At 42.0% G+C, this 24539-nt stretch overlaps 1 protein-coding gene across 1 annotated transcript in view; it reads left to right on the top strand.

The window, feature by feature from the left end:
• Positions 1 to 12347: 12347 nt before the first annotated feature.
• Positions 12348 to 24539, top strand: part of SGK3 (serum/glucocorticoid regulated kinase family member 3) — a 56547-nt gene continuing 44355 nt past the window's right edge. Inside the window, exon 1 of the mRNA XM_056483160.1 lies at positions 12348 to 12524. The gene's annotated coding sequence lies outside the window, so the exon portion shown is untranslated. The remainder of the gene's footprint in view (positions 12525 to 24539) is intronic.

Below are 24539 nucleotides of genomic sequence, written 5' to 3'. Positions count from 1 at the left end.
AACTTAAGGAGGCGTTGTTAAAAGCCCAAGTGCTCATCACCATGTTACCTGCGGTATTCCAGAGGGGTGTTGGTCATAGGCCTCCTCACCTCCTGGTCCTCAGAGGCAGTGTGCAGCCCAGCAGTGTTCTGGAAGTACAGGAATGACCACTGAGAAACTTCAGCTTTCATTTGGGCTAATTAATACTTAGTCAATGGCAGTTAAAAAACAGCACCTGACTTATCCTGAGGACCTGGGCTGGTAATTCGTGTCCTGCATACATCCAACTGAAAATCTTCCATATCCCTCTTCTACTGCCTTCCAATGACCTTCAAAATTGAAAAATGTTTTCCTTCAGTGCTTTCACAGAGTCAGAGCTTGCACTGCTGCCACTGCACCAGGTTCAGCAATTCACACCACTATTAGATGCCCTCTGTTAACACTGATGTCATTCCTACACAAGACCAAATTTGGGCTGCTCAAAGTGTGGAATGTGTGTTAGCAAAACATGAATGCATTAGGAAGACAACATGAAAAGTGAAATACTGGGCAGAGGCTCCAGTACTAATTACAATCATCCAAATAACCTGCTCAAAGGCTTTGCTGCAGCAAAATCATTGTTCCCAATGATGGTTCAGGTATAGCCTGGTCCAGTAAGAGCAGCTCTACAGCTGACTCTCGTGCTGTGTCAATCTCAGGATCAAAGACAAGCTGCTCAACACTGGTTTGGGTTTGTTTACCTATGCTTTCCTTTTATTTCTTGGCTCAAAATCTGGTTCTGAGGCCCTATCTTGAAAACATTTCAAATTGATTTCACATGGAAACTCCTCTGCAAAGTTAAGGCCCCATGTTTTTTTACTCTGAATATCGCTTTGCAAATTGATGTCAGCACAACTGGCAAACAAAATGGATTCATCAGGACTGTCAGTGTTCAGGAAATGTCAATAGAAAATCAATCTTTAGGGCAGTAGACCATTATAAAAAAGGAAAATATAAGTGTTATTAGCTTAGATGTGTAACCTGATTGTATGGAAGCCTCAATGGCAATTACTGTGAATGTTTATCTGCTTTCCATAGTTCTCTGTCAAATACAAATTGAACAAATGGTACAATCCCATTACACTAAAAGATAAATGCCTCAAAATAAAATACATTGAGCAACTAACACACTCACTGCTCTATTGATTTGTATGTTCACAGTGTGTGCAGTCACTGATCTCATCAACTGTTAAAGGTTTACCTAAATCTGTGTAACAACCCCATGTATTTAAGCGTCCCAATTAACTGTCTGGTCCTAAGTGAAATTCTATATGCAAATACCCAGTTTAAAGAATGAACAGCATTTCCAGCACAGAAGAATTGCCAAGTCAAGGATATAAATGGGGGACAAAGACATAAAATGCTTCTTACAGAGAGCACATAGCAGTGATGCCTGGCTTGCGATTCTGCTTCAAATTTGGAAGTATTTCACAAGTTGAGAGCCTGTGTTTTTCAGAGTTGAAGACAGAGGAGAGAACCTGATACACAAATCAAAATGGTGGGAGTGGATCAACAAGCTGAAAAAAAGAAAAACACATGTACTCTATCCTTAAATTTTCTCCTGAGGGTTTTTAAACTAGATGTAATAACACTTCAAATTGAAACCAGATGAACTCTTCCAACTGCTTTGCTGCCCTGTCCTTTAGCAACTGAGCTGCAACATGCACAAACAGCCTTACCACCAGTAGCCAAATGTTATAATAGTTTCTAGTTTTCTGACAGCTCAGAAGGTTCTTGGTCCTTTATACACCTATACAGCTCCTGTGTTCATTAACTCATTGCAATTCACTAATAACTTTCCAGTAAGTGGCATCCTCTACCACACGTCCTTGTCTTGGATGCGATTTCTAAGTATTGAAATAAATGAAAAGCAGGTTTGCAAAACCAAAGAAACGGGTACCTACTAGTGGGCAGGAATTTCTTTGAAGAGCAGCTTTTTCTTGAATCTGATGTAAAACCCTTCACAGTAACAATAAAGATGTACCATCTATTAAACAATATATATTTTTTTATGTTTGAAAAGTATTATCTCGTTATAAACTCATTGGCTTCTATCACGGAAAATGCATAAAGAGACTTTCAGTTTACTCTTGTCCTTCACTAATTTTATCAGAGAAAAACAACAACCAAAACAACAAACAAAAAAACCCCAAACAAACAAAAAGCCCCAACAAAACAAAACAAAAATCCCACGAAATTGCTTCTGGGGCCTTTGCCATTTCTGCTCTATATAAGCTATTCCGTAAAACTATGGGTGGTATTTACCTCTTTCCATACGACACTGGCAGTCTGAATCCGAAGCTGCACGCCAAGAATCCCGTGGGAGGGACGGTGCCTTCCCCTGCGCTGCTGCGCTGCGTTCGGCTCTGGCAGTAGGTGTCAGCAGAAGCTCACCATCATCCCAGCATCCCATGATCCCGGGAAGTGCCGCACTACACGGATGAGACAGCAGCGCTGAAAGGCACCACCACTTTGTCATTCTGCTGCCTTTTTTCTGGCTAACCAAATGACGAAAGGCAGCGGGTCCAGCTGCTGAACATCCTACATGATTGCACACCGCAGCAAATAAGCAGGACGAGCTATATATTTCATTAGCATAGCAAGCATGGTAGGGTGGTTCACGAGACAGATGTTGGTGTCAAAGAAAATTTTGTGCTGGAGAGTGACAGGACACCGTGATTTGCACATTGACAACATGAGTGCCTATTCTAAGGTCCGGAACTCATCAGGCAACTGGATCAAGTAACTGCAGAAGAAAGATCCTCCTTATGGTATGACTTTACTATAGAGCACTGCATAAGGATGATTCAGGGGATAAAATTTTAAGGAGAGGTTTTCACTTAAAATAATAAGGTCTCACTACCCAAACTAAGAGCTATCTGCAGGTACAGCAGGAGAAAGCTCACAGGTAGAAAGCTTGAGAGAGATTCTGTCGATTTAGAGTATGTCAGGCATCCTATGGGGAAGGCTTTCTAGATCTGAATCTGAGCAAATCCAGATGAGTAAAGTATTGATGAAATAACAAGAGAGTGAAAGAAGGACAACTTCGATACAGCATCTTTGGAACTCTCCACATTTCTAGATAATACTGCATGTGAAGGTAGTAAAAATCAAAAATCATTCAGAAAAAATCTGAGGTTACATGTGCCCAAGCCATCTCAATCTAAGAAATAGTTAAAAGTTAAAAAAAGTTAAAGTGAAGAAAAATCACTTTAGTGAAACAATGACCTTGACCCTAAAAAAAAAAAAAAAAAAAAAAAAAAAGCCCACTAAATCGAATTACCAAACAGAAGACAGGATGGGGAAAAAAAAATCCAATGATGCCAAAGCATAAAATAAGACGTAATTAAGGGGATATAAGGACAACACTGGAAGCACATCATTTCTGTTAGGAATGTTTGATAATGCCAGCCCAATGTGGTCACCTATTTTCTCTCAGGAAGGGCAGAGCACATCCAGGAGAAGAAGTGATAGCTGTCTGATTTTGGCATGTGTGAGTTTTGGTATTGTCTCACATTGCACTTTACAATCAAGCTGGCAGAAAATGTACTGATTAGATACTGCTGTGCTAGATAGAAAAGCCATGATTATAGCAAACTTACATAACCACAGCATATGCAGAGCAGCTGGTCACTAGCAAACTGTAAAACCATATCAAAATGAGGTTATGCAGGCATCTGTCCTCAGTCTGTTCATTAATTACAAGCAAGATTATACTTATCAAACTTGTGGGCAACACCGAGCTGGAAAGGGTTGCAAGCACTTTGAGGGAGTAATGCATAAAATTCTCTTGATAAGCTAGTGAAATAAATAAGATTTGAAATCAGCATATATGATATTTTATTCTCACTTATAATCACAAGATAAAGGAGTACATTTATTTGAAACATTTTTCAGAAAGGATCTGGGCATACAGTGAATCACAAACTAATTGTGAGTCAGCCACGTCATTTTGTTATGAAAAAGCAAGGCCTTTTAAAGGATTCAGTGAATGAGTGTCACAGGGATACAAAAAGATCAACATGGCAACTTGCAGCAAGCACAGAGTGTGTTAGTACCTCATTTCAAGAAACATGAGAACCAACAGGGAAAGGTCCAAGCTAAATGAACAATAAAATAATCACGATCTAGAAAAAAAAGGTTGAGAGAAAGAATGGATGTCCTCCTGTAAGCATACTTACTGAGGCAGATAACACACAAACTGGAAGTAAGAGTCAAGATCTCAGTAAAAAGTCATGATACAGAAATAGAGAAAATCAGAAAAATGTGTTAGAGATTATATAGCTTCATGAAAAATAGTCTGATCTACTTACAACCCTTTCCTAGCTTTCTATTTGTGAATAAGATGGATATACCCACTCCTCTGATGGTTAAGCTTTGTTCACCCCTTGTTTGCACCAGGAATAGCTAGCCCAGCACTCCAGGTGAAATATGGGGGAGTGCTCCTGTCAAAGACAAACAAAAACATGCTACATTGACAAATAGGAAAAAAAGCAATATGAGAGTTTGAGAAAAAAGAGAGATTACCTTCTTATATGTGGGTTAACAAAGCTGAAAGATTTAGCTAGTGTTATAGTAACCTACAAATCAAAGAATATTTGACTGAAGCTCTTACCCCTCCAAGAGCATTATTCCCAAAATTCAGCTCTTCCAAAGCATTTCACTGGTATCTGTAGTGTGGGAGAAAAAAATGCATGTGGAACCTCTGATACAGGGGGACACTAAGCAGTCTAGCTGCTCAGAAAGGGAATCCTAACAATCCTTCCTTGTTGCACAGTACCAGACCCCTTCCACGAAAAACCTATTACACTTGCCATAATAAGACAGAGAAGAATGTACAGGATTATAATTGCAACCAAAACATTGTGTTTCAAGTCTAGGTGTAGGAAAGATAAAATAAATCTTTAGGAACAGATAGTATCTGAAGATTCTCTGGAGTGGAGAACCATTTTTACCACTGGTTTAATATTGATTTATGTTTATCTAATCCCTACTTTAATTATTGTGCTTCAGTCACTCCCTAGACTCCAGACTCTTCCCAAACTGACTTTTTGTAAGCAGACATCTCCTATTGTGTGCCAAAGGATTTCTCATAAACTTCCAGCAGTTGCCGCAAACAAATAAGCTACCTCAGATTCAGAAAGCCACTGGTGTTAGAAATATGCTCTACTGACAGCAGATCCATGGACCGTTGGTCAGAACAAACCTGGGACCTTTGCTGGGTCTTTCCTGCTGGAGCTCTGCAAGAGTTGATTACAAAATGGATGCTTTTAGACTAGAGTTACAGCACACTGAAGACCCCAGGGTTTAGTAGATATCTCTTACTCACTTACACAGTTCAACTAGCCTTTCATTGTATGCCCACTAAATTTCACTATGCTTATGTCTGTGTGCAAGATTAAGAAAGAAAAAAAAGTAGTTCTTTCACATTTTTCCCTACAGTGGAGATGTCATCCAATTCCTCAGTCTGGTTGCATTTGGATTGCATTACAGGGCAGAAAAGTTCATAGAACAGAAGACAGTAAAGATGAGAAAGCAGTACAACCAAGCTGAAAAACTAAAATTTTATTTAAGTTGTACTCCCACTATCAGCAGAGCAGAAAAGAGTGCCTGTTAATGATGAGTAATCCTTAGGTAACAACACTTCCAGTTGACACATATATAAAAGAATTCACATATATAAACATTAGTAACCCCTCCACTCCACTTAGAAATGGATTACAGCTTCCTTACAGTCTTCTAATCTTGCCACTCAAACGGCTTATTCTTTTCTTTTAAAGGTTTTAGACCCTAACTCGTGTATTAATACAGATAAGAATACCTCCATGAATGTGGTAGGTTTTGAGATCTTGTATCTGTGAAAGCTATTGACTCATTGCTGCTTCCTGATAACTCATGGGAAACATATGAGGCAGGGGTTTTCATGTTCCCCAAAGCAGCAACCACAGCTAGGACAGAAAGGAAAAAGGGGAAGAAACAAAAAAACGTTTCATTAAATAAATTTGTTTTCTAAAGGGATATTTTCTTGAACTGAAACTTTGGTAAGGTAATTCAATTTCATCTTCTTGGAAATTTACATTGTTATATCACATGGGACTTTCCCCACCCCCCATACCACTAAGACTTAATCCCAATCCCCTTTTATACAACTGTGTTAAGAAGCAAAAGTAGACTTAGGGTTTGACTTAGGGACTCTAACTTCTCATCTGCTTAATTTTTACAATTTGCTTTGAGTAAGATGATTATATATCCTCTCATATTTTGTTGCTGTACTCTTTTGTATTTCAATTTGGAGGTATTTTGATATAACAATTATGTTTCACTCTTGCAATACAGACCATACTGCCCTTTTTTCTTGTATCTTTTTTGCAGAGAAATAGCTTATAATTCATGAGTGGATGTTTGAGAATTGTTATCTAATGTATTTAAAATAAATATATTCAAATCCAGAAATTATTTTAAATTTAAAAATAATTTTAAAGAGCTCTTTACAGATTTGAAGATTATACTGTCTTCCATTATTTTAGCTAATTGTGCTTGCAGAGGTTGACTCTTAGATGCTGTAGCCAACATCCCTGATGTTTCATATGATAAATAGTTCACAGCAGCAGGGATTCTGAAAGCAAAAAATGGGCTCTGCTTTGCATGCAAAAATTTAATAGGCTTGTGGTGTGAATGGGATGAGTCTTACAGTGCATCCAGTAACAAAAGCTGAAGGGAAGCTAACCTTCTGGTCTAATTAACTTTGAACTTTACAGAGAACACACTAAAGCATGAAATAGTAACACAGTATGTCACAACAGTTGAGTAAGAGGATATGATTGAGGAATAACAAATTTTGGTTTTGGAAGAAGGGAAAGAAAATAAAGTGTGATTATTACCTACCTAGACAGAGGATATGATGTTTAATTGCATACCTCTCACCATGCCAGGGAAAGAACTGTACTTACTCACTTGAAGGCTGCCCTTAGTTAGGGGCAAAGCAAGAGTGCTTACATGTCCTGAAATATCACCCACAAACTTGGCAACATCTTGCACCAGTGTTCATCATGTCTCAGGATCAAACAGCAAATGACCATTATTTAATAACAATTAAGACTAGGAAACATGTCTCTGTTTATACTCATCTGAATATCTGTCTGTGAACTCCAATTCTGCAAAAATCTGATCTACATTTGCTCATGACACTGACAAGTACAAACTAAATTATAAAACTCAAAGCATGCAACAGTGTAAGAAATAAAACCAACCTAAAGTGGTGGCTATGAGAAGAGTGGACTCTACTCCTCTGTACCTGTTGTGACTTGGGTGTTGATGCAAAAGCCTAATGGCAATGCTTTGGAGAAGATGGTTTTTCCTCGAAGGCACAATGAGAGGTAGGGATCCCCAGATGTGATTTGGTAACTAAGCTCCTGGAACTCAAAAAAACCAGTAAAGTTTCTTTTTACTTGACATTTATGTTAAACTTTCTTCTTAATTGCTGTGGTCTGTATTTTAAATGTTCCTTAAAAAGTGTTACACTACCTTATTGGAGGAAAGCATTTTCAATACTATACCTTGTAAATCTCTATGCTAATTAGAACTATTAACTGTTAGCTAGCCTCCTGAAGATGAACTTTATCATTCCTTCAGGAACTTCCTCTGAAAAGATGGGAATTTAAATGCCTGAAGATAGGAGCCTCTTCATGAACATGGATGGTAGATGAATCCATGTCACAACAAGCCTTTCTCACGATACGTAACCATTGATTTATTTCCTGGTTAGTATGTGGTTGTGGAGGATCTAACCAGCCTAAGCATGTACTGTCAAGTCTGCTGAACAGAAAGCCTAGGTAAAAGGTCACCTTATATAACTCTGCTCTCTACTTTAAAACTTTTAAAACTTCTTTTATTCCACTTGTCCTTAGTCTGTCTCTATTTCTTTCATCCCTACTTTGGCTCATAGCCCATAGCACTAGAGAGCTCGCTACAAGTCGACATCAGCTAAGGACCATTTGTCTCTGCAATTTCCCCTCTGAAGTTCAGCCCGTGCTATTATGTGGCTTCTTCATGTGGGAGGTGGCAGAAGTAGGATGTATGAAGGCAGGGTTGCTATGGGGAAAGAAGTGCAAAGGGGTGAAAGGCAGAGACATGCAAAGAGGTGAAGCAAGAAAGAGAATGAAAGAAAGTAGAGCAAGAAGGCAGAAGTCCTGGTGACCTCACAAAAGGGGTTTCTTCCCTTTGTTTGGCCTCTTATGGTAAGATGACAATGCACATCTCCACAACTACTGAGTTACTACACAAAGGGTTTACTCAGACCTCAGTCTGTGCACCAGACTGCTGATATTGACAGGAGTTTTGTTATGCTTTAAAAGCAGAATGTCATCATCATAATCTGCTTTTTCTCTGTTTTCTCTTTCTGTATTGCTGGTGCTTTTAGGTGTGCTGCTCAGACATTGACCTTTGTGTAGTTAAACAAATCAACCTGTCTGGAAGGAGATGCATAAGAGAAGAAAACAAACAATGGAGCAGACATGAGGAAACAAATGAGGCCCATCTATTAGCTTTGTTTGCTCAGCAGCCAGCCTGAGACTCAACTTTTAAAGATTTTCTAAGTTTAGTGCTTCCTAGTTCACAGGACACAGTAATAGGGACTTGAGGGTATACTTGTGTCCTCACAGTGGAATACCAGAGCAAGAGGAAAATGCCATTCTTCTAGGAAAACTAAGATGGCAAGTCACTTTTTCCTTTGTTTTATTTTTTTTTTTTTTTTGAGAGGCTTTTACTGTAGGTGAACTCTGCTTACATTGGAGTGCAGTAGCTTGACTAGCAAGAGAAAAGTCTTTGGTGGAGAGAAATAAACTTGAAAAGAGCATGAACTTGCAGTTGCTCAGGAACTCCACCACCGTGGCTGCATCTGCAAATTGTGGTCTGGACTGGAAACTTCCCCAGGGGTCAACATGGCAACCCATCACCTGCAAGAGGACCATGTCTTTCTCAAGCTGCCTAGTTTGTGCCAAAGTGTATGTGAAGTAGGAAAAAATTAATTATATCAGGTCACACATGCACACAAAAAGAACTAGAGACACCCAGCACTTCAGACCCCTCAACTGATAAAATACGCTATTTGCAGCTGACCTTTTGTGTTCCTTTGTGCCATCTCTGTGTTCTTTTAAGTGGCTGGACAACTCTAGAAAGAGTTTCTTGTTATTGTTAGTTAACTGAGGTCGATTTCACTTAAGATGGAAACTTTTTACAATTTTACATTTCTGTTAAGGAATAAACAATACAAGCATACATCGTTAGAGCTTTGGAAATAGAAAATCTGTCAGCACTTTGTGCAGTGCTTCAGAAGTTCAAGTGTGTTGAGATGATACATCAGGTTATAGGCTACTTTGGGGTGTAACAGATTTTTCCTTCTTAGGATGGGGAAAGAACATTTTTTTGTTCTTAGTTTTGTCCTGATATGGGAGAAGACCTTTCAATACTTTTTCCTCATTCAGGTTCTTTGAGAGAGAAGAGAAAGGAGGGAATCTATTATTCAGTCCTGTCTCTGCTAATTTAATCCAATGCAGGAATAGAGTTCTGATACTGACAGATTTATTCCTGAAAATCTAGGCCTTGCAGGAAATGTTTAGTTGTGTTAATCCAACCCTTTCTCCCAAGTGATAATGTAGCTAGAATCACTCATCACGTTTTAGCATTACTTCTGTATAACATGGGTGGGTCTCTTGAATGGGTCAAATTGCATAATCTTTTTGTCTGGAGATTTGCCTTTTGGAATTTATCCTGAAAATAGTTTTCTGTGTGGCTGTATTCTAAATAATTACACATGTAAGATGGATCAAGGACACCCATGTATGCATAATGTTACATGTGTGCAAGCCTTATGAGAAACATAAGGTTACAACGATCACAGAAACACAATAATAGAACAGTTCAGTTTGGAAGTGACCTCCTCTAAAGGACTTCTAGTCCAACCTGCCTGCAATGAGCAAGGACATCTTCAGCTCAATCAGACTGCTTAAAGTCCCATCCAACCTGAACTTGAATGTTTCTACAGATGGGGAGTCTACCACTCACAGACAGACAGCCTGTTCCAGTGTTTCACCACCTGCATTGTAAAATTTCTCTTCCTTATATCTTATCTAATCCTACCCTCTGTCAGTTTAAAGCCATTATCCCCTGTCCTATCACTTCCTGCCCTTGTAAAAAGTCCCTGTTCAGCTCCCTTGTAGGCCCCCTTTAGGTACTGGAAGGTGCTATAAGGTCTCCCCAGAGCCTTCTCTTCTCCAGGTTGAACAGCCCCAACTCTCAGCCTGTCTTTATAGGAGAGGTGCTCCAGCCCTCTAAGCATCTTTCAGGACCTCCTTTTTCTGGACAAAGACTTGTTGCAACAGGTCCGTGTCTTTCCTGTGCTGGGGATCCCAGAGCTGGATGCAGCACTCCAGGGGGAATCTCATCACACCAAAGAAAGGGTCAGAATCCCCTCCCTCAGCCTGCTGGCCATGATGCTTTTGATGCAGCCCAGAATACAGTCAACTTTCTGAAACACAAGTCTATATTGCTGGGTCACATCCAGCTTTTCATCCACCCCAAATCCTTCTCCACAGGTCTGCTCTCCATCCATTCATCCCCCAAACTTGCATTGCCACCAGGTTGCCCCAGCTGTAGTGTCTTGCACTTGGCCTTGTTGAGTCTCATGAGGTTCCCATGGGCCCATTTCTGGAGCATGTCCAGGTCTGTCTGGATGGCATCCTGTCCTTCAGGCCTGTCAATGGCTCGGTGTTATCTGCAAATTTACTGTGAGTGCCCTCAATCCTTTTGTCTATGTCATTGGGGAAGACATTGAAGAGCATTGATCGCAGTATGGATCCACAGGGGATATCATTTGCCCTGGTCTTCACCTGGACATTGAACCATTGACCACTACCCTGGGGATGCAATGAATTTTAGGTGCAGCCAGGTAACTGGGCATAATGGTGGGTTAAAACAGTATTTCCACTAAAATGTGTTAGCAAAATCCCCAAATGAAGAGAGGAAGTTTGCATGAAAACATAACCATCTTGGCAGGAAATGCTTATACCTACCTTTCCTCCAAGATGTGGCTTTTGCCTGTACTTTTTTATCTCACTCCTTTGCTTAATTGAAAGCTGGGAAGGAAGGAACCATCCAAACTGTATTGAAGGGACATTGTAATTTAGGGATCATTCTTTTAAGAGCACTGTGACAACAGATTAACTATACCAGAGCTCATTCTCTGGGATTCACTTTTACCCATACTATAGTCTCTGTCTTCTTTCTAGCATCTCAGGATGCAAGAGCTGTTGCTGTCCTCAGAAGTCTCTTCCCTTCCTCTTATTACCATTCAAAACAATTCACCTGTGCCCTGGCTGTGCTTGGAAAAACCTCCCTCATCTCACATCCTCTCACTGAGGCCTTCCTGGAAATTCTCATCTCTTCATGAAGTGTCTGACCTGGTACCATCTCCTAAGGTGAGCTGTGTGGAGACCTCAGTTGGCCATACCCAGAACCATGAATCTGATAGAAGTGTTTTGAGGCTGGATTGCACAAATTCAGGGTGAGGTGAGTTTTGCTGTGCTGCATCCTGTGGTAACTTGTGGAGACGAAAGTGTGCCAGGAAGCATAGAAAAGCAGCCAAAAGAGAGATAACAAATGTCGCTTGAGACAAACTGATATTTACCACATCCTGCTGTGAGAAATGAGGACTGAAGGTGATTATTGAGAAATATACAAGACAGAATGGGGAGGATGCTTCTGTACCCTAGCTGATGTCTCTTATGTCCCTCTTCTCCATCCAGCCCGATTGATCTACTTTTGCTGGCCAGGTGGATAAAATATCGGCATCGAAAACCATCGTGGCTTTCTGTGCCGGGGTGCGGGAGCTGTGCCGCGGGCGGAGCGGCCCGGCCCTGGGCGGGCTCCGTGTATGTCCCGCCGGGGCACAGTCCGTGCCAGCGGCCCGGCGGCTCTCGGAACCCGCTGGGTGCCGCATGTGGGAGAGCGGAGTCGCCCCGGATTATCTGCCGCTTTCACGAGAGGATCGCGGTAATCCGCCCCTGGCTTGCACATCCCGCGGCAGCCGCAGCCGCAGCTCTGCGGTCCCTGGGGCAGCTGCAGCCGCGGGGCCCCGGGCGGGAGCGGGGCGGGAGCGGGGCGGGCTGCGCGTCCCCGCCTGACCCCGGCTGCGCCGCCCGGGGGAGCCGCTCGGGGCGGGCCGGCGGCGGGGGCGGCACCCTCAGCGACGCCGACAGCGACAGCGAGAGCCACAGCGGCCCCGCCTGCGCCGGCGGGGAGCGGCGGTGGCCCGTGGCCGCCCCGGGGTGGGCGCAGCCCCGTGGAGGGAGCAGCCCCGTGAGGGGAGCCCGTCAGCCCGCGGCCGCGGCGGGAGGAGCGCGGCTGACGCGGCGGGGAGCAGGAAGCGGCAGCTCCAGCTCCAGGGCGGACGGACGGACAGACGGACATCGCCCCGGGCGGCGGAGGGACGGAGGGTCGGAGGGAGGCAGGTACGGGGGGGGCAGCCATCCAGGGGTCCGTGCCCCTCCCACGGGCGGGGTGGAGAGTGCCCGTCTGGAACTGCGGGGGCTCGGGACTCGGCCGGGGACACGGGACTCGGGGACGTTTCGGTTCCCTTTTGTCGCAGCCCTGCGTGCTCTGCCGGCGTTCCCGAGGCCAGGCTCCTGCGGAGGGGCCGGTGCTGAACGCGTTCCCGCAGGGAACCGCTGCTGGAAGCGCTGCTCCGCGTGGGCGTGCGGCTCCAGCGGCTGGGATCCGCTCTCGGACGGGGGCAAAGTGCTCGCAGGCGAACAAACAAACAAACGTGGAGAAACTTCTGCTCCCCCCGCCCCCGCCGCTATAATTTTAGATATTATATTTGCAAAGAAGTTTTAAAGTCATTTAGTGTTTCGCATTCTCCTCTCTTTTTTTCTCTTTTTTTTTCTTCTTTTTTTTTTTTTTTTCTTTTTTTTTCTTCACTGGCTCCTGCTAGTACTCTTGCCCTAATGTTTTTACTGCGTGTATACGCAGTTTTACGTACTGTGGTTTATTTTGCATGGCTGGCTCGGTGTGGGAGGCTTTACTTTCTGGGTTGCAATTACGGACACCACCAAACTCCATTTCAATTCCACTGCTTAACTCCATAAGGACAGTAACGCTGTGCTGGAATCAGACATTTAAGAGGTGAAGAATGGCTGGGCGTTTTCATTTAGAGTAGATAAAAGAGCCCTTTTCCAGAATCCTTTACCTCTGCCCCAGCAGAATGAGGAGACCCCGGTTTGCTTTGCTTTATGCCTTGCAGTGAACGAGATTTGGGTCTGCAGTCCCTCGTTCTGGTGGCCTCTGTGCCAGAGAGGCAAGAGCTGGAATTGTCTCTTTATTCGTTTAAACACCTTCAGCATGAGAGAAGGTTGGAGGCAGGGAGATAATTAAAATAATGCTTCCTCCTCCTGTGCAGAAGTTGCAAAATATTGGTGCTTCCTGCACAGATCCTTACCTTATGGGAAGGTAAAATTCTGACGCAGACTTGAAGGATTTGAATTCAGGAGAGAAGTGGTCGAGCTTGAAAAAGTATCCAGTAACATTCACCTGCGTGGCTTTGTTACTTGCAGGATGTCTGCCCCAGTGCTTTTGTGAGCATTGGTCAAAGCTCCTTGGCTTCTCCTTGCTGAGATTTACATGCTCCTGCAAAGCTTTTTTTTTAAATCTGAATTCTGTCAGGCTCTTTCCCTTAATTTTTGAGACTGTATGAAGAGCAGAAATATGCACTAGTTGGCAGCAAAAATCAGTTAGTGATCTCTGTATTTCTCTCCAAGCCTTTTTATTATGTGGTGTAAGCATTGAAATAGCATTGACATTTATACTGGACACTCAAAATAGATGTTGACAGACCTTGCATTTAATTTCTTTCATGCTTATCTAATAAATTCAGTATCCATTGTAATCTTCAAAGAGGATTAAGCATTTCCTGAGGGAGAGGAAAGTTCTGTGGACTGGTGAATACATGGGCTGCATCCAGAGTGCTGCAAGACTTGTAATTCATTGGTTGTGTTGTTCTGAGGGGATCTTCATCCTGATAATCAACAACCCATAGGAGTTTTTGCTTTTTATTATCAGTGTGTGCATTCTCATTCTCTAAGGACAGGTAGCTTTCTTGGAAGCCTGACAAATCTGGATGTTCAAGTCTCATTTGACAGAAGTCTTCAAAGGACTTATGAGGTGACAGAAGTTGGGTGGTCCCTAGTCCACCCTGCTTATACAATAATGTATTGCAGGGAGCTAATAGTTCAAGTTTTAAGATGTGAGCACTTTAAAATCACTACTCTGTTCATTTTTTGACTTGTTTAAAGTCAATCCACAAGTAGGTGGATAATTTGACTGTAATGGCATGTGTTTAAAATAGTGATTGGTGGTTTTTAATATGCAGAATTGCTTCAACCTAGCTAGCTGGAAGAGCTGCAAGCCTCCAAAGCTGACTTGACCCAGCAACAAAATGTTTCAGTAGGGTATGCTGAGGGCCAAAATAAAGTATATAAAATAAAATCACCTAGGTATTAGCATATAAGACTAGATGCAAACATCTCTTGTTTCTCTTGGGATCTAGGGTTTATGATGGAAATTATCTGTCAATCTAAAATGCCATGCATGCTAATTGCAGGTTCATGTTAATCATCACTGTATAAGAGGGTATGTCAAATCCTATTTTCCATCCCATCCATACAGGATAAGCTGCTAATAAGCTGTGATCCTTCAGCCACATCCACTCATCGGTTCTCTCCTGGGTTATCCTCCCTATATCCCAGATCATTTTCCAGATGGTTTCAGTTTTATAATTTGCATGCAAGTAACTAGGGCTTTTTTGTCCAATGGCTACAAGCCATTTTATACACAAATGCCCTGCATTTCAGCATGGAAATAGAGCTCAGATTACACATATTTGCAGTTCTAAATTATGTTTTTGTTTTGGCTAAGTTGTCATTAAGAAGAATGTTATTTTGAAGAATGTGCATTTCCCAAAAGGAAAGTCACTATTGGTTGGTTTTGTGACTTCATTTTTGAACACCCCTAAGTCATTGAAGATTTATTCTGCTATTTTTTTTCAATAGACCAAGCAACTAGAAACTAGTGTAAATAATGTATGTACATATATAGACTGAGCTGTAGTAAAGCAATATGTTGCTTTTATTTGAAGTTAGCCCTGTGAGTGTTTGTATTGAAGGATTAATTTTGTTCTAGTTTAAGTAGTATCCATATGCTAAGATATCCTACAAAGCAAACATACTTTCCAAAGCAGAACTGAAGGGCTTCCATGTGCTGCAAGGACATTTTAAAATATGTTAATCAGGTTCCTGCTTGCATTCTTAATTCTCAAACAGAATTTATTCCCTCAAGTCTTCCAAACCACCTAACACTGTGTCTGCTTGACTCCAAAAGTGTCTTAAACATATTGGATCTCCCTCTCTGAGCAGAAAGTTCTTAAGCACCTTATCTAGAGCTGCTGTAGTTGAGCATCAGAGCCCTTAGGAGATGAAGAAAGTAGGGCACCTGGCAAGCTCATTGTAAACACGCACTGATGGCATCAGTCGTATCTCGAAATGCAGTGGTGAGGTTCCTTTTGGGAGCAGCGCCCGAAGAGGAGCCAGTGCGCACCTTTCCCTGGGAGCTGCTGGTGACAGGATCTGTCTGAACAGCAGGCTGAGCCTGGGCTCCTACTCCCTGTGCCCAAAGGGTCAAACCCACGTCTCCTGCCACCTCTGCAGCTGTTGAACAGGCTGGAGGAGGCGAGCAGGAGGGCACACTTCGCTCCTTGTGCTCAGCCCAGCCACCCCGTGGAAGATGCAGCAGGTAGCCCAAGGATGCCCAGGTTGCTGGCATGAGGGAGCACCAGAACCCTGACTGTGTCACAGCAGCTTGTGTCCTACTGGGAGGAGGGCTGGGATCTGGTGGTTGCTCTCTGGTGATGGTTACCAGGGTGACCATTTCCATGACATCCTCTATGTTTCAAGAGAGGATCAACACTTGACTAATTTCTCCGGGAGAGAACTGGGCCCGGGAGAACAGGCTCAGAAATCTGGAGTCAGTGGTCACAGCTGTTTGTAGTCCCAGTTTAGAAGTTTAAACCTGTGAGCTGAAGTGGGGAAAGTGTCCAGTGTTTCCTTTCAGAAAGTCCCATTTCCAGAGCAGGAGTCTCCATCCTGGGCCATCACTTTCACACAGTCTAACTGTGTGGAAATAGGCTTTATTTTTATATTATGCAGGTTTTTAGGTGGTGTTTTATGTGTTCTGTGCCACAAATTTATGTGTTTGTGTCCTGACCTATAACTCCATTCCCTTGTCCAGTTCTGTGTTAAGATTCTTTTTCCCTACTCTTAAGCAAAAGAAGAAGTAAGGTATCTTCATGTGACCTTTTCACTCCAGCTTCTCAGGCACCCTGTGAGCATCATCATCTGAGGAGAGGGAACTTCCTTATTCCCTCCTCTTTGAAATGCTTTGCTTTGCAACTCCAGTTTTTCTGTGGTTTAAGGCAGGAAAGTACCGGGGGGTTGGGGGAGTGTTGGTAATCAAGATTGATGTCTAAATTTATTTCACAGCTCCTTTATTCAAAGAGATGTCACATCTTACTTCTTGGCAGTCTTGTTTGAAACTGTGAGGGCAACTGGCAAGCTGCTGCTGCTGAGTGTCTTGCCAAATACTATTGCAAAATACTGCCAGTGCAGAAGTTGCATAGCTTTACAGACTGTTATGTTTCTCTGGGAGTAAACCAAAGGGGTACCAGCTTCTGATCCTTTGCCTCTGATGAGAAGCAGGACCAACATGTTTCCATTGCCTTATGAGGCACCATCATGCTGCTTTCCTGCTGTCTCTTCCAGCCCTTGGGATTAGTTTTTTCTTCAATGGTACTTCTCCATCTCTTGCTCACTGTTGTGAAATAACTGAGGAAACAGAACTATTTAAAATATCTTCACTATATTGTTAATTGCAAAATATTTTGGAACAGACATCTGACCAAGGAAAGCTTTGCCTATAATCCTGGACTCAATGTTGCTAATGCAGCAGGTGCATCAGAATAGATTTGCTGTGCCCCATGGAGTTATATCCCATATCTGAGTGTTTATTGAAGAGCTATGCAACTGAAGTCAATCTCAACGATTTATCAGTATAATATAGGATCAAAATCTGATATCTAAGTATATACAAACTGTGTGCCTTGTAACTTTCTATTTTTCAGGAACTATCTTGATAGTTATTTCAGAGCATTGCATCATTAATCTGTGCTCAAATTGGTATTTAAATGAGAAAATGGGCACTTGTGAAGATTATTGTCCCATGGTGGTGTATATAATATCACATTACAATGACAATCCAGGATTCAGCTAGGAAGATAAGCTGAAGGGGTAAGTGCTGCTCATGGCTACACATCTTAAATCATGCTATTATTGTGGTTAGAAGGAGCCTTGGAAGGTGGGGAGTTAACTCAGCAGCTGGAGTTAATTCTCACCCTGAGTGTTCAGACAGGGCTGCTCAGGACTGTGCTTGCCTGAGTTTTGAAAGCTTCCAAAGACAGAGGCTGCTCAGCCCCCCTGGACACCCTGTCCTAGTGGTCAGCTGTCCTTGTGGGGATTTTCCTTCTCAGGCAATGCACCAGTGAGTCTGTCTGGGTAACCTTCTCAAGGACTTTGGGAGGCTGCTGTTAGGTGCTCCTCAAGCTTCTTCTAAAGGCTAGCTAAATAAGTGCAGTTGCCTCCAACTCACGTAGAAAATGTGCTGCAGCCCAGGCTGGCCAGGGTATCAGACCCAGTCAGCATGGGTTTACAAAGGGTAGGTCATGTCTGACCAACCTGGTCTCCTTCTATGACCAGGTGACACACCTGGTGGATGCAGGAAAGGCTGTGGATGTTGTCTATTTAGACTTCAGCAAGGCCTTTGGCACTGTCTCCCACAGCACATTCCTGAAGAAGCTGTCAGTGCACGGCTTGGACAGCAGCATTCTTCGATGGTTAGGAACTGGCTGGATGGCCGGGCCCAGAGAGTGGGAATGGTGCTGCATCCAGCTGGGGATCAGGCACCAGTGGTGTCCCTCAGGGCTCTGTTCTGGGACTAGTTCTGTTTAATATTTTTATAGACGATATGGATGAGGGCATCGGGTCCTTCATTAGCAAATTTGCAGACGACACCAAGCTGGGAGCTTATGTTGATCTGTTGGAAGGAAGAAAGGCTCTGCAGAGACTTAGATTGGTTAGATGGATGGGCAGAGTCCAACAGCATGAAGTTTAATAAGTCTAAGTGCCGAGTTCTACATTTTGGCCATAAAAATCCCCTACAACATTACAAGCTGGGGACAGTGTGGCTGGATAGTGTACAGGCAGAAAGAGACCTGGGGGTGCTGGTTGACAGCCGGCTGAATATGAGCCAGCAATGTGCCTTGGTGGCCAAGAAGGCCAATGGCCCCTGGCCTGCATTAGGAATTGTGTGGCCAGCACGAGCAGAGAGGTCATTCTTCCCCTGTACTCGGCACTGGTGAGACCTCATCTTGAGTACTGTGTCCAGTTCTGGGGCCCTCAGTTTAAGAAGGATGTTGAGATGCTTGACCGTGTCCAGAGGAGGGCAACAAGGCTGGTGAAGGGCTTGGAACACAAACCCTGTGAGGAATGTTTGAAGAAGCTGGGGTTGTTTAGCCTGGAGAAGAGGAGGCTTAGAGGTGACCTTATTGCTCTCTACAACTTCCTGAAGGGAGGCTGTAGACAGGTGGGGGTCAGTCTCTTCCACCAGGCAGCAACTGACAGAACCAGAGGACACAGTCTCCAGCTACATCAGGGAAGATATAGGTTGGTTGTTAGGAAAACATTTTTCACCAAAAGAATAATAAAATACTGGGATGCTCTTCCCAGAGAGGTGGTGGAATCATCATCTCTGGACGTGTTTAAGAAAAGGCTGGAATATGGCACTTGGTGCTATAGTCTAGACTCTAAGTTGAGGTGTTAGGACATGGGTTGGACTCAACGATCTTAGAGGTCTCTTCCAACCTCATTATTCTGTGATTCTGTCATTCTGAGTGTGTTTTGGCCTCTTCCATACCCTGTGTAGTTCCTGCTTAAGTGGAGAAATGTTGGATGCATGTGTTGAGTTGCAGGTGTACTTGGTCTGCATAACTGAACTACCATGTGTTTATATTATAACAGTTTAGGTTTAGACTTTTTTTTTGTTTGTAAATTCCTAGTGTTAGGTACTTATGAACTAGGATCACTATCAAATCCTGAAATATGTTTTATACTAAGTTTAGTAAATAAGTAAGGACTAAGCATTCAGAAAATGAATACTTTTACTCAGCCATGGTAGAATTTCCAGTTTATGGTATGTGTTTCGCTTTAATGCTGGAAAGAGCATAGAAGAGGGACAGGAGGTAATTAAAGAAGAAAATAACTCCTGCACTCCCTTTGGATGGGACTTAACCATACCTTGCAAAAGCAAAATGCATTAAGTCTACAAGTTTGAAATGCTGCCAAAAACTATGAAACAGAGAAAACTTAGGACGATTCAGAAATAACAACTAGCTGGCAAGAGTACCCAGACTGTCAAATGACTTGAAGACAAGTGCATCAAAGAACTAGGAGACTTCTGCTTCCTTGCTGCCATAGTAGTGGTGCATCTTGAATAGATTAAAGATAAGGGGGGGAAAGAAAAAAACCTATGTTTTCATAAAAAGGTAAGTAAAAAGAGAATGCAGCATTAAAAAGGATATAGCAATGTTTTATGAGAGGTAAGAAGTGAAACAGAAGGGGGTTATTTGGAGTCATAGTGGATGCTGATAGCCTAGAATCCAATTATCCTATTAGCCTCCTGATTTTTTTTCTTTTTTCAAATACTAGGCTGTCATGTTTCATTTAAGCAATAAATGTAATGCTGTTAATTTAATTTCCCAGTACTCATGGTGAATATCTTTTAAATAACTAACTTGTTTTCATCAATTGCTCTTTAAGAGGTCTCATGGATTTTTCAGACTAGCATCAAAATGGTTAAGCAGCATTTTAATATTCAAATTTCACCTTCCCAAATCAGCTTTTGGTAAGAGAATATCTGTTGTCTTTGGAATTTTTAGGAGTAACAACTCTTCCCTGCCATCCTTTTCAGGTTTTCAGAGCCCTGATAGAAAACAGATGAGGTTTCTCTGTCAGGGAACCCCAAAACTGTCCCTTAGTTGTGTCCCTTGAAAATAATGTGACACTCTGAGCAGTGACAGAAAACCAGACAATTACTGTGCTCTGGTGAGAGAATGTGTGCTACAAACTTTTCAGCTGTCTTGGTGTAAAGTGTTTGTATCAAGAATGAACAGTGCTGTTTGCAATGAGGTTTTACATCTTGTGTGTGTGTCCACACACATTATATGTAACTCTAAAGGCATATGCCAGATAGATTGGTTTAACTTCACTTTTCTTCAGAATTTTTTGGAGGTTGGCTGCCTCTTTGGTGCTCTTTTCATGTTAACTAATAGGTTATGTGGTGGATGAATAGGATTCTTTATAGAATTATCTAAAACCAGGCACTGATTTATTTGAAAACAAAGGGTTTCTTTAGAGCTAAGTTTAAGCTGGCATTGCCATGAATCCTAGAATTATTCCACATTTAAATGAGAGAACAGTGATGCACTTGTACTTGGGCTTTGAACAGCACAGAGCTGTTGACCAGAGACTTGGAGACTGCTGAGCAAATCTGTTTAGGTTCCTTTGCCGAAGTTTCCAAGCCTACTCTTCTCTCCTTACAGATGATGAGAAGCAAAGCAGAAAAGACACTATAAGTTGCATTGATAAGTTTGTTTGGAGAAAGGCAAGTTGTTTGCTGGTGTGTGATCAAAAAATGTATAAAATCCTGCTCTGTAGCAATCAGAACACATACTTTTTCTCTGTTTTGCTTTGGGGTGTGTGGGGTCTAGAGCACAGCAGCTAAACAATACCTCACTTGTTTATAAAAAACCTTGGTAAGAAGGGGTGAGAAAGAAGAAAATATTTACAGTAGCTTTCTACCCAATTAAAATCAGAAGGCAGATGAAAAGGAAAGAGTTCATCCATGGTCCAAGCCAATTAAAAGTAAATTTTGCTGCTTGGATGTTAATTTACACATTCAAGGCAATGTAAATTTAAACTAGAAGCTTGACTTAACCTCACCAGTTCAGATGAACTTCATATTTGTGACTCATTTAGTTTTGGTCATAGCATCTGGGAGTTTAAGCACATTTCATGTGAATTGACATTAGAAATTCATAAACTGCCTTAAAATGTTAAGTCTGTGGAGTACTTCACCAGAATGTGTAAATAATGCCTGTCTCACAAACACAGCGCTGCAACACGAGCTGGCTCAGATCCTCAGTTAAGATATTCTTATGTTTTATGCCCTCAGCCATTTATCCCCTTGTTTAATTATCTGGGAATAAAACCAGATTTCTGTAGCTTCTCTCATGTATTAAAAGGTATCTTGAATTTCTGTGCAAATACTTTAATTTTATTTGTTGATAGTAGTTGAGATTGTGGGGTTTTACACATCAAACATGGGTTTATTTATAAAGAATTGAAATAGAGGTAAAAGGAGGAATCTCATAACACTTACAGGGTTTTACTCAGAAATTAAAGTGGAAACTTGCCAATGCATGCAAAAATCAGTTTACTGTTTTACATAGGAGCATCACTTGAAATGACCTGGAAGAAATTTTATCATCAACCACCCAGTCAAATCCTGGATAATTATTCAGGGAACCATGTTGGATGTATGATGTGCACAGAGTAAGAAACAAAACAGTCCTTGAGAAGGAATCTGAAGGGGCTGAATATTTCAGAAGCTGCAGAGCAGAAGGAACAGAGGATGGCCTTGCAGCTCAGAATCTAAGCAGGGACACACACAGACGTGTGCACAATTTGACACTTCTTTAGGAAAAGAAAGTTCATGAAATGAAAATATGTTGATATTAGGAACTGGCAATGAGAAACTGGAGCATTCTTTGTCTTGGTTACTGCTCTATGACTCTGCAGCTGGACAAGATTGATGACATGGGTGCTTGGCTCTTTGTTTTGGTTCTGCTGTTTTAATTTATGAGTCAGAAAGTCCCTAGACATAGGTTCTTATTTAAAGAAAAGAAAGAAAGAAAGAAAAAATCAGATTATTAGCAATGTTATTTTAAAGCAAATGCAGTTGCTAAGTTAAAATATTGTGATAGTTGTTCTGGTGTATTTGCAGATCTACCAAAGATGTCCATATGTTACATCAGATGTTGGTTCAAGTGGTCAATATGTTGTCTCAAATCAGTCAGTGCCTGGTGTCTAGACAGTGAACACTGTCACTCCAGTCACGCTTGTTGCTGCAGAGCATTTAGATCCATCTAACAGTGGAGGAAAGCAGTGTTGTTCTGGCTTGCTATGGCTGGTGTGTCCTGCTTTTGTCTCTCCACATCTTTGCCACAGTTGGTCCCTGGATTCCTCTGGTTTGGCTTAAAATGAGTCTCTGTTACAGTATTAGTGCAATTCAGAGTGTGCTTCTGGAGTACATCCCTTGTGGTTCACTCTGCTTGGGATCTTGGGGAACATAAGCTGGATTCCTTTCAGATGAAGTAAGACTGGAAGATGTTCTTCAGGAGTGCAGTTAGCACTGAACCAGGCCCAGCTGTCCTGCCCACAGAACCAGGCTAAGCTGGCTTGAAGCAAAACACACAGCCTGCTGTGCCAACATGGGTCATGTGGGTGCTGCATCTTCAGCATCATCTGTTTTCCTCTCTGTGGATATGCTTTTCTTGCACTGCATTATTTGCTAAGGTAGGCACTGAAACAAAAACTGCAACAAGAGTAGATCTAAGCACCTGGAGCCTGCCTTTCCTCTTGATTCCAGGTGTAGCCTCGTAAGTCATTGCTCATGAAATTGTAACACACCTCTGAAATTACTCTTCCTGCAAATGGCAGTCTCATTTTTCATCTTTGTTTTTCCCAGTTTCCTGCCTGTCACCTGACTTCCCTCAGTGCTTCTCTCTGTGTTTCTAAACCACTTCTTCTTCCCCTCACTTCTGGTTTGCCACTGTGGCATTCCCCAACCATTGCTCCCAGCCATATGGTCTCAGTCTCAAGTGGTCTCTGCCCCAAAGATGCAATCTATGTTTTATGAAAAAGTGTTGGCTTCAGCTGTTTTTAAAGCTCTTTCCTGGTGAAATCTCTTCCATTGCTTCATTAACCTTTCAATATTTTTTTCATGTTCTTGTCTCCCCTCCTTCAGTGCTTATTAACCTGAACCTTTTCTGTGCTCATTATAAGCTCTTTAGGACTTATCCTGAAGAGACAATTCCCTTCTCTTTGAAGTAGTCTTCCAAGGTAACAGCCACCCCTCAAGTGGTTTCCCCCCACCCCGCACTAGCTTCTCCATAAGTCACATTTTCCAGACCAGTTTTCATTCTTATTTCTGTTCCCTAGGCCTGCACTGGTAAGACAAAATCTTTCCTAGATATTCAGACACAAACAGAGTAGAAGGACTTTTTTTGAGTTCAGCAGATTATGCTCAGGCTTTCCACTCTTGTTTTATATCTCACAGCAATATTTGTCTTAGAACAGCACGACATTTGTCTTTGTGACCAGCTCTAGTGGGAGGCTTTATTTCCCATCCCATATTTCCATATTTCCATATTAGATGTTTCCTGCCATGGGCAATATCTTGCATATAACCTGCTACATTTCACTTAATTCTTCCAGATCTCTATTCTGTCCTGATTATGATATATTTAACCTTTGTTTCTCACATCCAGAACTAATGTTTGTTATTCCTTCATCTGTAGCCTGGTTGTTAAAATATCTCAAGGCAGTTTCAAAGCTTTTCTAAAGGGAAGGGAGAAATCTGTGATTTCTCTCCTACCTCTCTGGAAGGCTGTCAGAGGAAGTTAGCAATGTGATTTAACAAATCTCTTTTGGCTATTACTTAGGATTATCTTCCAGGTGCTGCTAATTGATCTATTTTGGATTGTTTTCCCCAGGAATTTGGAGTTAAACTGACTCACTGGGTGTTTAATATTCTTAACTGGTTTTTTGTGGCTTTGGTTTGTTTACTTGGGTTTTTTTCCATTGTGCAAATGTGCACACACTTCCATTCACATTCTTTATCTCTCTCCCATTCCTCCTGAAATCTTACCTGTCATTACTATTATTTATGCCAGTCACTGCTTGCATTTGACCCCCTTGGTGAAGACTGATGTCCTGGACATGATAGTCTTCTGGGTGTCATCTCCCATCAGCTTTTCTCTGTGAAGGTTTTTCTTGCTCTTAAGCTATAAACATATTGATAATAAGGATTTATTTTTGTTGCTAGTCTTTCTCTTTTTTTGCATTATAATTGTACCTTAACCATGCTGATTCTCATAACTATGCACTTCTGCAGATTTTATGTTTATTTCTAGCAATTTGACTATGTTTTCACATTCTGTGTCTGTCTTGACAAGTAAATCTTGTGATACTTCTGTTTATTTTTATAAGGCACAGGTGATCCTGTTGTATTGCTTTGTAGAGGAA

The sequence above is a fragment of the Oenanthe melanoleuca genome, chromosome 2 (genome assembly GCF_029582105.1).
Source record: "Oenanthe melanoleuca isolate GR-GAL-2019-014 chromosome 2, OMel1.0, whole genome shotgun sequence".
Taxonomy (NCBI): Eukaryota; Metazoa; Chordata; class Aves; order Passeriformes; family Muscicapidae; genus Oenanthe; species Oenanthe melanoleuca.
The sequence above is the reverse complement of the archived record's forward strand: the minus strand, read 5'-3'. Positions and strand labels throughout refer to the sequence as shown.